This window comes from Mastomys coucha, unplaced genomic scaffold (assembly GCF_008632895.1).
Source record: "Mastomys coucha isolate ucsf_1 unplaced genomic scaffold, UCSF_Mcou_1 pScaffold13, whole genome shotgun sequence".
In the NCBI taxonomy this organism is placed as follows: domain Eukaryota; kingdom Metazoa; phylum Chordata; class Mammalia; order Rodentia; family Muridae; genus Mastomys; species Mastomys coucha.
The window spans coordinates 48,721,311-48,734,357 of NW_022196895.1; the positions used below are offsets into that span (position 1 = coordinate 48,721,311).

At 40.1% G+C, this 13,047-nt stretch overlaps 1 long non-coding RNA gene across 7 annotated transcripts in view; it reads right to left on the bottom strand.

Annotated features, from left to right (window-relative positions):
* The window catches only part of LOC116087161, a 111,266-nt gene that overhangs the window by 70,156 nt on the left and 28,063 nt on the right, over positions 1-13,047 (bottom strand). The gene's annotated exons all lie outside the window — the stretch shown is intronic.

The following is a 13,047-nucleotide window of genomic DNA, read 5'->3' on the forward strand; positions in this document are numbered from 1 at the left end:
TCTGCCTCCCAAGTGCTGGGATTAAATGTTTAACTAGTGAAAATGAGGTTGGGATGTAGAACAATGTTGGCATGCTTGTCTAGCATACATCAAATTTACCTCAAAACTAAGACATGAAAAACATCCAGGAATATGTGAATGATGCTATTATTATAGTCTTAGGATAATAAAAGTTTAACTGGAGAAACATGTTTATAAAAACACACCAGGAGATCTTAAAACAGTCAAGTTCCTGTTTGGAACAATGAATCTGGTAGGTTGCCTAGTGGAATCTATAATTTACAAGAAAAGGAAAGGACCCGTAACAGAGGTCGTTCCATGGCCCTGGATTTTTATCATGCCTATATGTAGAAACCACTGTCCCAAGGCTTGTGATGGCAAGCTAGGGTCTAAAAAGTATGCATAGGTTTTAGTCATCTATGTTCCAGCCTCCAACGTCAGTGTTGCGAATTCAGTGTCTGGAAGAGTCCGGCTATATTTTCACCCAGAGGCATTAGGTAGGTAGAACCATGGAAGAATGGGAACAAGAGTATGACTTGTCTAAACACGAGGAATCACCCATCCCTGTCACTGTTACCATATAGGAATGCCAGCCCAAGGTTGCCAGACTCTATCTGCCGTAACAGCATAAGAAAAAAAAAATGCCATGTGTAATAACCTCTCAATTTTTTCTGCCCAAGGTTTAATATTTGGGCTACATATGAAGACCAGATACCCCCATGTCTATGAGTTTATGCAGTTCACAGGCCAATCAGCTTAGTGTGTGTGAGGGAGGGGGAACTTCATCAAGAAATATAGGACAAAGATTTGGACTCTTATCTGACTCAGTGTGACTATTTAGTAGTATATACTGCAAAAAACATCTACCAGCAAACAAGAATGATCTCAAGGAAATAAAATGGAAATTTTGCAAAGTCAATGAATTTAGTTAACCATGAGTAACTAAAGTCAGTAAGTCAGAATAAGATGAAAAATTCCCTTGAGCAAAGACCCCTTACCCACTCACTCTTCTTTATAGATATTACATTAGAAATCTTTATTATAGCATATTAATATATGAGAATGTGTATTTCAGCTATTTGCACCCAAAATATTAGAAATAACTAAGTTATGTAGTAATTGGAACTAGGTTTGAATCCCTTGTGTATGATGCACACAAGTGGCGTACAAAGCCACTGCACTAACAATGATGCTTCCGAAAGTCATTTCCTTAGCTAACTGGTCAGAACGAAAGAAGTGGGCTACAAGTATTTATCTCTCCATTTTCATACATGTTTATAGTTTTATGATTATATCTTTGGATAAAAGGTAAAAAAATAAAATAAAGGAAGCCAGAAAACAAGTAAGTGAATGTTAAGATAAAGAAATACACCCAAGTTGGCACAATACACCCAACAGGGCCGTGGGCTATTTAGTGCTTTCACTAGAAAAGAAGAAAAGGTAAGACACTATAAGCTTTCCTGTGTGAATGCTGTCCTTCAGAGAACCTACCCCAAGTAGATAGAAGAATCAAGGACACTGTTGCGGCACGCAGTGCAAGTAGCTTGGCAACCTGAAATTGCCTTGGGCTATGCACACGCGCACCTCAGCCTAAGGCCTTACCTGCACACACTACACACACTCACCTGACTCTGAACAATGCATATGGTAACCTCAAACCCCAATCTGCACTGAGCTGCTTAAACACCCTACTCCAACAATGGATAAGTTTCTCTGCACCTGATGACAATCACACTTGGACAATTGCCACTCACACATTCCCAATATAACTGGGAAGGAGGATAAATCCTGCCTAGACTGGTTTTAGGTCCCTTCCCAATAAGCAAACTGTGTCCCCCTAAACAAAGATGTAGGGATTTAGGGTGAAACCCCTATTTACCATCTGTCTTAGTTTGCTTTATATCACTGTGATAAACAACGGTGACCAAAGGCAACTTGAGGAACAAAGAGTTTATTTTTAGCTCACAATTTATAGTTCATCATGAAAGGATGTCATGGCAGGAACCTGGAGGCAGGAATGGAAGCAGAGATTGTGGGGAGACACCCTGGCTTGTTCAGCCTGCTTTTTTATACTACTCAGGACCACCTGACTAGCAATGGTATCACCCGCACCAATCATTAATTAGTTAAATGTCCTACACACTTATCTATATGGTAATATGGTGGAGGCACTTTCTCAATTAAGGTTCCCCTTCCCAGATAGCTCTGGCTATGTCAAGTGGGGAAAAAACAATTACCCAAGACATTGTCTCTTGCTTATGTATTGGAAATGCACATGATTAAAATCAAAGTGCATTGTGGGAAGGGAAGTAGTGGGAAAGTTACATAAGTTAAAAGCCTGTCAATCAACACAGAGAACCACCTATACCATGTGTCTTAGCAACAAAACTTCTTTTTCTCTCAGACCCTACGGAAAAGGATGCGACTATAATCTGCCATCCCTGATCCCAGAAGCTACCCCCAGTAACAACCTCTCACAAAGGAAAAATTAGTGTTATCCATTGTAGTCTCACTGGAGATACAAACCACACTCAAGGGCAGGCCCTATGTCCTGTACTAGATAGCCAACACAAAACTAACTCAGCGTATTGGGGAAGGTTTCTGTTTGGGTTGGTTTGGGTTGGGTTTTATTTGGCAGGTTGGTTTGGGGTTTCTTGGTTTGTTTTTGTTTTTTATTTGATTCATAATGCTTTATCTGGGCTTTTTTATACCTTACAGGCTGCTTATATATTATGGTTTCTGATTTTGTGTTGTTATGAGTGTTCTGTATGTGCCTGCCTCTGCTGTGTATGTGTCCCTGCTGTGTATGTGTCCCTGCTGTGTATGTGTCCCTGCTGTGTATGTGTCCCTGCTGTGTATGTGTCCCTGCTGTGTATGTGTCCCTGCTGTGTATGTGTCTCTGCTGTGTATGCGTCCCTGCTGTGTATTGTTGAGGAGGGAGGTTGGCTTGTTTTTCGATTTTTCTGTGTTTTATTATTATTATTATTATTATTATTATTATTATTATTATTATTTTGGTTTTTCGAGACAGGGTTTTTCTGTGTAGCCCTGGTTGTCCTGGAACTCACTCTATAGACCAGGCTGGCCTTGAACTCAGAAATCTGCCTGCTTCCACCTCCCAAGTGCTGAGATTAAAGGCGTGCACCACTACTGCCCCACTCATTTTATTCTATTCTTGTTTGTTTTCTAAAGAGAAAGAGAAAGAAGGATTGGAGTTGGCTGGGTAGGGAAGTGGTAAGGATCTGGGGGAAGATGAAGAAGGGGAAACCATAAACAGAATATATTGTATGAAAAAATCTATTTTCAATTTTTAAAAATGGAAGAGAGAGGGTAAGGAGGAGGAGAAGAGAGAAGAAAGGAAGGAAGGAAGGAAGGAAGGAAGGAAGGAAGGAAGGAAGGAAGAAGGGAGGGACAGAGGGAATGAGGCAGTGAGGAAGGAAGGAATGAAAGAATGAAAGAAAGAAGAAAGCTCCAATTACTTAAAACCCTTGAGTGCCTTACTTATGTGGCCTGCCGTCACCTGTCACTCTTCACAGCATACCTGACCTGTTCTAATGCTTTGATTTGAACAAAATCGCCCAGAAATTTTTGCAAATCTGCATGAGACTTGATTTCAATCCCTTGACAAAGAAGTGAAGAACATGAAAACATGGCCCAGACCCTGACCCCAGTAACATAATAAAAATTAGAGCTGAAGTCAATGAAAAATAAAGCAGACAATACAGAAAGTGCAATAAAAAGCAAAGCTAGCTATTTGAGATTTAGAAAAGTGGTAAAAATCTAGAGCAAACTAGACTGGAGGAGGAGGAGGAGGAACAGGAGGAGGAGGAGAAGGAGGAGGAGGAAGGGGAGGAAGAGGAGGAGGAGAGCTAGGGATGTGGCTCAGTTGCAAGAAGCCCGTCCTGCATATGTAAGACTTTGAGTTGGATCCCCAGCATTAAAAAACAAATACAAAATCAGGAAAGACCTAAAATATCAGTATCAAAGACAAAACAATCATTCCATTAAAAGGACAACAAAGATATAATAACCTATTCTAAGAGGACAACATCTGAAAGAAAGGGACAAATCCTTTGAAAATCGTAAATGATAAATAATATCAAGAGCAGACAAGTGGGATTGCACAAAAATGAAACGTTTCTGCAAGGCAAAGGACACGAGCGTGAAGTGACAGCTTGTGAGTGAGGGAAAACATTTGCCAGCTCTACATCCTGCAGGGATTATAGCTAGAACATAAACAAAGAACTAAAACATTAAACATCAGTTACACGGCCCCTTTCTGCTCTCCTGCCCTTGGACCATATTTCTCCCACCTAGATATGTACATTTAACAGTTAGAAGCTAGGATCTGCATTTGAGCAAGAACATACAGTATTCATCTTTCTAAGCCTGGGTTATCTCACTTACAATAACATTTTCCCAGTCCCATCAATTTCCCTACAAATAATTTCATTTTCCTTTCAATCTGAAAAATATTGTATTGTGGATATGTACCATGCATCATTTATTCGTTTATCTGTTGATGGATGTCTATGCTGACTCCATTCTCTTACTGCTGAGAAAAGAGCAGCAGTGATGTACCCTAGCCAGCGTGGCTATAATTAAAGGGATGCTGGCAAGAGTTGGACACATTAGTCAAGAAACACTGATATGCTGCTGGCGGGACCGTTGCTATTAGATCCCAAAGGAATTTAAGTCAGTATACAACAGTGATACCTCCACATCCATGTTTATTGATATACAACTCACAGTAGCCAAGATACAGAACCAGCTTGTGTCCATCAACAGAGGGATAGATGAGGAGGATGTGGTGCACAGGCACACACGTGTACATGCACACACGGCGGAGTTTAAGGCAGCCAGCCATCAAGAACAAATTTGTGATACTTGGTTGTGTCAGCTGCAGAAGCATGGATGTAACTGGAGATTATCACGCTAAGCAAAATAATCCTGACTCAGAAAGATAAAGGCCACATTTCCTCCTATTACAGGATCTAGATTTAAATATATGTGTTGGAGGGAAGGGGACTTTTAGGTGAGCGAAATGAGCTAGAGGGGCGGGAGCGTAAGAGGGGATAATAGAGAGAGGGTGACTTGTGAGTAAAGCTAGCTGGGCCATGTTAGCTGTCAACACAACCTACAGTCAGCTGGGAAGAGTTCAGAAACCTCAATTTGAAATTATTAAACTCAGATTGGACTGTAAGCATCGCTATGGAAGCATTGTCTTGATGGTTAGTTGATGTAAGAGAGCCCAGCCCACTAGGGGTTGTTTATACTCTTTGTTTGGGTTAGCCCTCTGACTTAGTTAGGGTTTCCATTCTTGTGAAGAGACACCATGACCAAGGTAACTCTTATAAAGGACATTTACTTGGGGCTGCCTCACAGGTCCAGAGGTTCAGTCCAATTATCATCAAGGCAGGAAGCATAGCAGCTTCCAGACGGGCATGGTGCTGGAGAAGGAGCTGAGAGTGCTACATCTTGTTCCAAAGGCAGTCAGGAGAAGACTGAGTCTCAGACAACTAGGAGGGGGGTCTCAAAGCCCACTCCTACTGTGACACATTTCCTCCTACAAGGCCATACCCGCTCCAATAAGGCCACACCTCCTAATAATGCCACTCCCTGGGCCAAGCATGGTCAAATCACCACACCCTCTGATCCACCCTTGGTTTTCTGAGTATCTCTGTTTAAACCTTCCTCACCCCAGCTGTTCTCCTTCACTACTTTTGTTTTTAATCTATCTCTGTCCCCACTACCTTAAGGTGTCCCCAGAAAAGACCCCTTTCTAGTTGCCTGTCTTCTATGTGTGCTCCAAGTTAAACACTCACAATAAGAGATTTGTGCTAAGATCTGCACACAGGAGGAAACATGTAGCATTTGACGTTCTGGGCCACATTCGCCTCAGTATAGTTTTTCTTTTTCCAGTGTTATCCATCTACCCTGCATATTTCATGATTTCCTTTGTCTTCACAGCTGAGTTATTACTACAGATGAACAAAGACAACAAGGTTATTGTATGTACCACATTGTCCTATCAGTTCATCTGTTGATGGACATCTATGTTGTTGACTTTAAGCCTCAGCTATTATGAATCGAGCAGCAATGAACAAGAGTGTATGTGTCTCTGCAGTAAGATATAAAGTATGCTGGGTACATGCCCAGGAGTGGCACCAATCCTTCATATGTTGGTTTCATTATAGGTTTGGGGTGGGGGTTGTTTGTTTGTAGTGTTTGTTTTGCTTTGGGCTTTTTGTTTGTTTGTTTGGTTTGGTTTGGTTCGGTTTTTGAGGAACCTCCAAACTGATTTCCAAAATGGCTACACTACTTTACTCTCCTGCCAGCAGTCTCTAAGAGCTCTCCTTTCCCCTCATCCACAGCAATATTTGTTGTTCTCATTTTCACTCCCAACGATGGCCCTTCTGGCTGAGGTGAGATGGAATCTTAAACTAGTTCTAATTTGAGTCTTCCTGGTCTCTACAGTTGTTCACCACGTTTTAAAATGTTTCCTGTATTTGTATTTTTATTCTTTGAATTTTTTCTTTTCTTCCATGGCTCATTTTTAAATTGGGTTTTTCCTTTTACTTAATTGTTTAATTCTTGAGTTCTAGACACTGATTTTCTGTGTGATGAATAGCTGGCAAAGACTTTTCCCCATTCTGTGTGCTGCCTCCTCTCACAAAACAGTTCCTTTTGCATTCCATAAGCTTTAACACTCTCACCCATGGATTGGTGGACTTCTTCCCTGTGTTATCAGAACCTTACTCAAAAAAACCTTACCTCCACCTGTAAGTGATAGCATACTTTCAATTTTTTCCTCTAGAAGTTTTAGGATATAAAATGTTATGCTGTGGTCCTTGATCCATTAGCCCTAAAATGGTGTCTAACTTTGTTGATTGAGGTATGTTTCTTGGAAGCAATGCAAATAAATAGAATCCAATCTTCCAGGCTGTGTCTTCTGTATTGTGGAGTTGAAACCACTAATGTTTAGCTTGCTCTTGAGGCATGTGTGTTAGTTCCCGTCATCTTGCTGATTTTCTGATGTTTTCTTCTGCCTTGTAGGATTAATTGTCCTGGCATTGTTTATTTATTCTAGTGACATCTTGTTTATCCTTCTCTTCAGACCTAAGTATCCTTCCAGTATTCTCTTTAGAGCTGGATTAGTGGTCATAGCTTTCTTTAGTCTATTTATATCATGGAAAGATTTTATGTCTTCTTCAAAGTTTTAACAGATAGTTTTGCTCCATATAGTAGCTGCAGAGAGCAGTTATGGACTTTCAGAACTTAGACTAAATCTTTGGCTGGAAATGTTTCTGTTGAGTAAGCAGACGGTATTCTGATGCATCTTCCTCTGTTAGTGGCTTGACCTGTGTCTCTTGCAGCTTCTGATACCCTGTCTTTTCTCTGTGTTTTTAATGTCTAAAGCATAATGTGTCATGTATTTTGTATTTAATGTTCTGTAGGCTTCTTGTACCAAGCTGGGGATGTTTTTCTATAGATTTAGTGATCTTCTATAATTTTACTGAACATATTTTCTATGCCTTTGATGTAATATTCTTTTCCTTCTTATAAAAACCAATAATTCAAGGATTTAGTCTTTTCATGGTATCCCAGAGCTCTCTCATGGCCCATGCATTTACTCTTTTTTAAATGTGTTGTGGCCTTTAGTGAATGACAAAGGAATGCTGGCATGTAAAGGACATCTAGAAAAGGCATGAAGTTAATATCCTGTGTGATGACGAAAGGCTCATTGCCTTTCCTAAGATTAACATTTGTAGCAAAAATATTCATAATTTTTGAGGTTGTAATGAAAGTTCCAGTCAACACAGTACAGCAGGACAAAGCAATGAAAGAGATGCCAGATGTCAGATCGGGGGTTGAGGGACCATAGTAAAACTGCCTTCACTCACAGATTGCTATAGCAAATCCTATAAAATTCACAAATAAACTAGAACTAATAGTGACCTTTTCAAGTCCTCAGGAAGGTTAATTTTAAAAAGGAATTGACTCTATAAACTAGCAATAGATAACTAGAAGTGATATTCTAAAGTATTTTAGTTATATCTCAAAACAATTTAGAAGCAAATTTAACAAAAATATGTATAATATTTGTACATTGAAAGGAACAACACGCTGCTGGGAAAGGCTGAGGAAGACATAAGCAGCAGGAACTGATATGGTACAGAGAACCATATCAATGGTATGGAGCAGACTCCAGGAATAGACCCAAATGTATATGGCTAATTGCTACTTTTAACAACATTCTCAAGTAAATCATTGGAGAAACTGTTGTTTGAGGGTGGGATGTTTTTTCTAGTGCAGAGCCCTAGAACAATTTAATGTGTATGTGAGTGCCATTGCTTTCTTTTATGTCAATTTAACTGAGCCTCAGTTTCCAGATGTTTAATCAAACATTCTAGGTGGTGTCCTGTGATATGAGATTAACATTATATCAGTGAACTTAAGTAAAGCAAATTGCCTTCCACGATGGAAGTGTCTCTCACCTGTATAGCAGAACACCTCCACTAAACAAAGAGAAAGTCTGTGCTTCTGCTATCAGATTGCCCCGACCTTGAATTACCACTCTTCCCAGAATTTCCGGCCTACCAGCTTACCTCGACAGATTTTGGACTCAACATACCACCAACTGTCTCATTCTATAAACCACTATCTTTAAAAACTTCTCTATCACACTCTCTCTTCCTCTTCTGTGTATACACACACACACACACACACACACACACACACACACACACATTGTTGACTCTAGTTCTCTAGACAACTCAACAATGGAGGGTAAAAGAACATGAAGAAAAATAATTGTGACTGGATATAGGCAAAACTTTGTTTAGATAGGATCTATAATGCCTAGAATTTATCATTTTAAGCAACATTGTTTTTTTTTGTTTTCTTTTTTTAAAATGGTCTTCAGAAGATATCACTAAAACACTGAAAGGCAAATCCTAGATTCATAAATTGCCTTATTAAAATACCCACAGTAGGCTAGGCAGTGGTGGTACACACCTTTAATCACAGCACTTGGGAGGCAGAGGCAGGCGGATCTCTGAGTTCAAGGCCAGCCTGGTCTACAGAGTGAGTTCCAGGACAGCCAGGGCTATACAGAGAAACCCTGTCTCAAAAAAAAAACAAAAAACAAAAACACAAAAACAAAAACAAAAACAAAAATACCCACAGTATATATTTCTAGCAATGAATTTACATTGACAATCCAAGAAGTCTAAATTACAAAACAAACCTCCCTCCAAAATATAGGCAAAATACTTGAACAAGTACTTTACCAATGAAGACATGCCTATGGCAAACATATTCTTGAAAAGGTGCTCATTATCATCATTTATTAGGAGGAAAGACAGAAGAAAACAAAGTGAGACATTTGTATCTAGTCACCAGAACAAACACTTAGAAAGGAATCAAGTACTTCACTTACATGCAGCACTGTGGTGACAAAAGAAAGCAATATGGCCTCTTTAGAAAACTGTTGGATAATTTTAATGTTAAACATATACCTACCATATGCACCAAAACGTTTATTAAGGACTAATTAATTCAAGAGAAATGGAAGCACATATCTGCAGAACATATACAAAAATGTTCATAGCTGCTGTATTCATAGTGTCAATAACCTAGAACCAGACCACATAGCCATTAATTACTGCGAGGTTAATCAAAATTTTGCACATTCACACAGTGAAACAAGGCAAGAAAAAAAATAAACCCAAACTACTAATATATGCAATATAGAATAATTTGAAGACCATTACTCTGGGCAAAGAGGGCCTGACACAAAGGCATCTGTACTGAGTGATTCGTTTGTGTATACTTCAAGAACAGATCAAACTAACTTTACTGTGTTTAGAAATGGGAGGGGAGTGGTTGCCTGGTATGTAGAATGGCTTGGTAGCAGACCCACCACAAAGGAAGATGCAGGAATTTGAAAGGTAGCTGGAAATATTCTGTATTATGGAGTAGGTTCTTTATTACACAGATGTAAATTGTAAATGATCAATGATGGTGATGATGAAGATAGATAGATAGATAGATAGATAGATAGATAGATAGATAGATGGATGGATGGATGGATGGATGGATGGATAGATAGATAGATAGATAGATAGATAGATAGATAGATAGATAGATTCATCAAACTACAGCAAGATGCATTTTCTTTCATGTGCATGATGACATAATCAGCAGCTGAAAGCTCTTGGACAGCCTTTCTTGTTTCTAAGGACCAGCACACTATCCCTCAGCTCTTGTCGGCTGTCCTAAAAGAGCACTCATGGGCACAGATCTCAGATTTGCCTGTGCATCAGGACTACCAAGGATGTATACTGCAAATACAGATCCCTGGGTGCTATCCCTGGGAGTTCTAGCCTGAATTCTGCAACCCCAGGCAGCACAGGGACCTGTATTCCTTGCTCACTCAGACTTCCTCTGTGTTGATCTGAAGTTATTGCTGCTAGGAAGGCTGTGTGCTGAAGCTCAGCGCCCCCTAGTGTCTGAGGCTGTCGTTGGACCCTATCCCCACTTCTTTAATAACAACCGGTTTTTTTTTTCTAAGTTAAGCAGCCCAAAAGACAAATGATCTCACTCCTATCGTTTATTCACAAAATTGTGATAGCTCAGAGACAAATCAACCGAAAACCCAACCTTTGTCTAGGGCCCCGTGATTTTAGTAATCCTGGGCCTCTCGCAGGAGAGATGACATATGCACAGGCACCCCTCCAGCTGTCAGAGCTCGGCAGAAGAGTGGGCTCTCTGAGTTACCCCCAGAGACTGGGATTACGGATGAAATCCCGTAATGGAAAATTAAGGAAGGACTCTGGTCTGGTTCTGGGTCATGATGACTAAGGAATTCTTACTATTTAACTATTTTGTTAAATCACAGCATGCCTTTTCTGTAGTCTGCACCGCAAGACCACAAAAAATCACAGTGGTTAGGAAATCCCTTTGTCTGAAAACCATCGTTTGCTACTTGGTCTGATTAACAAATAGTCAACAATTGTACCTCCAAAACCATGACTTCGGGATGTGCACAAGGCTCTCGTCACGCAGAGGGCCGCGATTGCTCACGTGTAACTCCCACGAAAGCAAGGCTTTGGCTAGCAGCCCCTCTCTTACAAAGGGGACTTTGTATACACAGGAGCCTGCAATCCAGTTTACATTTTGCAGGTCCTAGAAGACCAGGTACGACATTAGACCTCTTTTCGAAACTGCAAATCCTCCTCAGATCTTATTCGCCCTTTAACATGTGTTTTAATCAATCGCAGCAGTTGAAAACTCATGGGACCCAGCATCAGCTCAGAGAGGAAGAAGTGAAGCAAGTCCCTGTGAGCATGGGTAGAGCAGGAAGGGAAAGGTGGGGGCTTAGAAGGCAGATGACAGCTGGAGAAAATTCAACTGCTCAACTGCTCGAGAACAATAAATGGGGTGAAACGCTAACTCAGAAAGAACTGGGGAGTTTGGAATGCAGAGCGCAGGATCCACCTTCTCTGCAGCTTCGCTGGGCTCCTCACATGGTTACATACATATGCCAGGATTCAGTGCCGTTCCTGCTAGCGAAACACTCTGTTTCAGTATATCTTCCCAACTCTCTTTAGCAAAAAAGAACAAACAACTCAGACTTGTTACTTCTCTAAAGCATTCCCTCTTGTCAAAATGATGGTAACAGTATTTTCCTAGCCTACAAGCTCAGAAAACTCCAAGGGGTGCTTTTCCTGGTTTTACCACATTGATGACATTTCCAGGACTTTTCACATTTCAAAGTGTTAGAACAAGAGATGACATCAGAAAGAGTCTAATCCAGATTCTTAATTTTACATATTAAGCTTATGTATGTATATATATATATACGTATACGTATATATATATATATATATATATATATGACTAAGCTCAGACTATGTGCCAGGAATCAGAAGGAACTAGAGACAGGTTCTTGAGAGCCCAGCTTCCTTCTTCTCCTACTCTGGGCTGGTGACTGTGAATTTATATTAATATCGGCTTGAATGGTCTCTGTAGTTCCTTCCGATATAAGCTGGAGTTCTTCATAGTATCTCTAAATATGCTTTTTTTGTTTAACTCAAGAGATACAATAGTAAAACTAAAAAATAAAGGGTAAAAACATAAAAACTCTCCCCCAAGTGAATTTACGCTCTAAAATAGAGTAACTGAGAAAATACACGGGTAAGTACAGCAACATCCAAGCATGATTTTAAAGAAGGAAACAAAGACCACAAAGACCAGCAACTGACTTAGATTGGGGAGACTAGAACAGACTTCTAAAGGAAGAGCACAAGGAGACCAGATAATGGAGAGAGAGAAAGAAGAAGGTGGGATGCTTGAGGTGGTGTTCCAGCCAAAGCAGGACCAACCTCTTCAAGCTCCCACTGACTTCCCTGCTACGACAATTGCACCATTGAACTATGAGCTAACACAAAGCCACCCTTCCTTAAGTGGCTTTTGGCAGGATGCTTTGTTACCCGAACAGGAAAAGTTACTGAGACATTCGGTCACTCGAGGTCAAGCTCCATACAGTGAGTTATTAGAGACAAACCACAGATGGATGCCGCTGGGCCCTGCCGAGCCAGTGGCCAGATCTGCCATCCAGGCACTCCAGCTATAAGAGATAAATTTGAAACATGGGGCCTGTTTCCTTTGTTGCTATCAAGAACATAGTACACAGACCATGCTGCTAACATATAAATAGATCCCCCTTTTGACAAAATAGATAACTCAAGGAGAATGATAGAAATAATTGCACTCCAAACATTGTCCGTCTTATACAAATGTTCAAACCAGTGGGCAGCCAGCAACAGGAACAGCATTAACAGAGTTTTATTTACCAAGAACAACTGATAGTCAATTATTTTATTATCTGCAGACACTTTACTATGATTCTCAATAAATGGTCCAAAAAAAAAAGAAAATTTATAGACAGCTACATGTACTTTAGTCTTAATTTTGAGCATTAAGAAAGAAGTATGCAAGTTTTTAATGTAAAAAAAGTCAGGGGCTGGAAAGATGGCTCAG